Source organism: Camellia sinensis, chromosome 8 (genome assembly GCF_055761805.1).
Source record: "Camellia sinensis isolate YWXY chromosome 8, ASM5576180v1, whole genome shotgun sequence".
In the NCBI taxonomy this organism is placed as follows: domain Eukaryota; kingdom Viridiplantae; phylum Streptophyta; class Magnoliopsida; order Ericales; family Theaceae; genus Camellia; species Camellia sinensis.
This window is the reverse complement of record NC_138968.1, coordinates 145605543-145609487: the sequence shown is the minus strand read 5'-3', so window position 1 is coordinate 145609487 and position 3945 is coordinate 145605543.

Below are 3945 nucleotides of genomic sequence, written 5' to 3'. Positions count from 1 at the left end.
CAAAGGATGATAGAATGGCCAAGTACCAAGAATTGGTCAGAATAGAGATCAAGAAATTTGAAGTAGTAAGGATTGAACAGATAGGCAGGGAAGAGAACGGCAGAGCAGACGAACTAGCAGGCTTTGCTTCAATGGCAGATACATCCATCCATCCATCATCCATTACTCATCGACTACTTACCAAGACCAAGTATCGAAGACCCCGAAGCAGAAGAAGTATGCTGCGCCGATCTAGGCCCCTCATGGATGGATCCCATCATATTATTCTTGAAAGATGGCGTCCTACCGGAAGAAAAGAAAGAAGCCAACAAAATTAGAGCAAAGTCACAACGATTTTGGCTCTCCCCATCTCTGGCATTATACAAAAAGTCATTCTCAGGACCCTATCTAAAGTGTGTCCACCCCAGTAAAGTGGAAGCATTCTTATACGAGATACACGAAGGGGTGTGCGGAAGCCATCAAGGAGGAAGATCTCTAGCTTACAGAGCCATTTCGCGAGGATATTGGTGGCCATACATGCAGGCAGACGCAGAGAAATATGTGAAGAAGTGCGAAAAATGTCAAAAATTCGCACACCAAATACATTAACCAGCTAGAGAACTCCTACCATTAACTAGCCCATGGCCTTTCGCAATGTGGGGCTTGGACATAGTAGGACCACTTCCAACAGCACTCAGCAACAGGAAGTTCTTTCTCGCAGCAACAGACTACTTCACAAAGTGGGTGGAAGCATTGGCATCAATCAAGGAAAAAGATGTGAAGAAGTTTGTCTGGCAAAACATCATTACTCGATTCGGCATACCTAAAGCCCTCATATCAGACAACGGCACCCAGTTTGATGGCAAAATCTTTAGAAGCTTTTGTGAAGAATACAAGATAGAGTTCTATAATTCTACACCGGCATATCCCCAAGCAAATGGACAGGCAGAAGCTTCAAACAAGGTAGCCTTGGATGGGTTGAAGAAAAGCTTGAAGAAAGCCAAAGGCAAATGGGCGGAAGAGCTTCCTCATGTTTTATGGGCTTACCGCACCACACCTCGACGGTCAACAGGAGAAACACCATTTTCCTTAGCCTACGGTATGGAAGCAGTAATCCCACTAGAAGTTGGCCTCCCCACAATTCGAAGCGAAAATTTTGATCCAGACTTAAACGGCGAAGCCATAACATTGGAACTCGACCTTGCAGAAGAAAGAAGAGAAAGAGCACTAGTTCACATTACCTCATATCAGCAAGAGTTATCCAGGAAATACAACAAAACAATACATCCATGGCAATTCAAGATCGGAGATTGGGTGCTGCGCAAAGTGATGGGAAACACCCTGGTGCTAGGAGATGGCAAGCTAGGGCCTAATTGGGAAGGTCCTTACAAAGTGGTTGGGTTAGCAGGCAAAGGGCATACCACCTGGAAGACAAGGACGACAAAGCAATCCCTAGGCCATGGAACACCGCCAATCTCAAGTTATTTTATTTTTAGCTTTCCTCCTTCAAACATGTGTAATTTTTTCTTTCCTCAATAAAACAAATCGATTCTTTTTAGCATAAGTTGTTCTCTGTAAAAGTTAGTTTTAGTTAGGTACATTGCAAACGTTTTATTCTAAGTTGGCTGGAAAAACTAACTTAGAGGTTGGCTGGATTAAACCAACACCCCTCCTAAGCCCAGGAAAAGGATCCAGGCTGCAGGACGTTTGGTCGGAATAACTAAACATTTTATTCTAAGTTGGCTAGAAAAACTAACTTAGAGGTTGGCTAGATTAAACCAACACCCCTTCTAAGCCCAGGATAAGGATCCAGGCTGCAGGACGTTTGGTCGGAATAACCAAACATTTTATTCTAAGTTGGCTGGAAAAACTAACTTAAAGGTTGGCTGGATTAAACTAACACCCCTCCTAAGCCTAGGAAAATGATCCATGCTGCAGGACGTTTGGTCGGAATAACCAAACATTTTATTCTAAGTTGGCTGGAAAAACTAACTTAAAGGTTGGCTGGATTAAACTAACACCCCTCCTAAGCCTAGGAAAATGATCCATGCTGCAGGACGTTTGGTCGGAATAACCAAACATTCTATTCTAAGTTGGTTGGAAAAACTAACTTAGAGGTTGGCTGGATTAAACCAACTCTTGGTACTCTTTAGCCGAAGTAAGGACATCAGCTGAAAGAGTGGTTGGCTGGATTAAACCAACTTTTAGTACTCTTTAGTCGAAGTAAGGACATCGGCTAAAGAGTGGTTGGCTAGTAAGCTCAGTCAGATTGCTCGGCTGAGACCAGAATAAAAGTATCTCGGCCACACTACTATTAGAAAGCAAGCTCAAACAGAAATTTAAACCGAGATAACAGTTGGAAGTGAAAAGATCATGGAAAAGTCATTACAAGTATAAACATACAGTTCAAACCGGAAAAAGTGTTGTAACAGAAAAGATAATTTTCATTAATCAAGTTCAGAACAATTACAAGGGAAGGGCTCCCAGCCCGGTTACAAGTCAAAGTAAAAAGAAGAAAAAGAAAAAAATACAAATTAATTAAAAAGGTCTTCAAGATCGGCTTCAATATCAACCTGAACACCGGTTGCAGATGGAAAATCAGTCTCAGTAGCAACTGGCAGCACGGTGTCAGTCGACGGCTCAACAGTTAGGTCTTCAAACGTTGGCTCCAACCGAGCTGGTTGACCGTTGCCTTGCTCGTTAACTACCGGAGTGTCAGTTGGCTCATTCTCTTTATCATCGTCGTCAGACGCTTCAAGGAATTGCTTCTGTAGATCGGCTGCATACTCCGCCAGTGAGGCCGGAATAAAATACTGAGGAGCATTGTGGACCTCGGTGTTAGGACCGCAACCGAGCTGCTCCACGGCACCCCTCCAGCCACACTTGAAGAACAAGTCCTTCGCAGTTTCACACTGCTGGATGTATGCAGTTTCGCCTTCCTTGAAGTCCTTCACCTCTGCATCTTCAGCTTTCTTCTTCAAAAGATTTAGTTCGGCGTCTTTAACAACCTCAAGTTTTGCGAGCTCCCGCAAATACTTGTCTTTCATCTCAGTTAGGGCTCTCTGTCTGTCAGCATCGGCCGAAGCAACTAGGCCGGTCAGACGAGTCACCTCGGCCTCCAGCTCGGCCGTCCTCACTTGTTCTTGTTTGAGCTCGGCGGTTTTGGCTTCGGCCTCTGCCATGGCCTCCCTTGACATTCTCCTGAGCTCCAGCACCCACTTGTGTGCAATGTGGTTCTTCTGAATGGCCTGCAATAGAATAGAAACTTTCCTTTTTAGCCGAGCTGAAAGTATGAAGAATTAGAAAGGAACAAAAGCAAAAGAGAATGCTACCTACCAGGATCATGGATTTTGTTGAAGACCGAATGGCCTTCAGCTCGGTGTTTAGCTGATTGTGGTGCTCCATGTCCTTTGGAAGGCACACACTTTTGGCAAGGTTGAAGGCCAGTATGTGATCCTTCTCAGCAACCACCGAATCAGTTTCCTCAATATCTCGGTTCTGATAAGTGAGCTTCGGTGCCCACTTGGAGGTAGCTCGGTCAGATGGCTCTGGTTGCGGACTCGACGGGTGGCTCGGTGGTAGGGTGGTTTCGTCTTCGTCAACTAACCGTTGTTCGGTCTGCGTAGTCCGGGTGCGTTTAGTTCGGCGTGATGAAGAAGGCTGTTGAGAAGGAAGGGCCACCACGGTCTCTTGAGTTTGGTTTGGTGGTGGTACCTTGGCCCTGTTTGTCTCGGTCAAGAAAGCCCTGACTCTGTTTCTCTTGGCCATTTCTTCTTCAGCGGTCAGTGGGATTAGTCTAATTTGTGGCAAGGTTGGATCCGGTTTGGGGGCCTCCTCTAGCAGAAAGTCGGTCACTCTCGCTTTTCGGCGGCCGCTGTATCTATATGTCGGTTCAAAATTTAACAGCTTAGCCCAACTCCGTTCTGGATACCGAAGTGCGGCGCGGAGAGTGCCTAGATTGGGGTA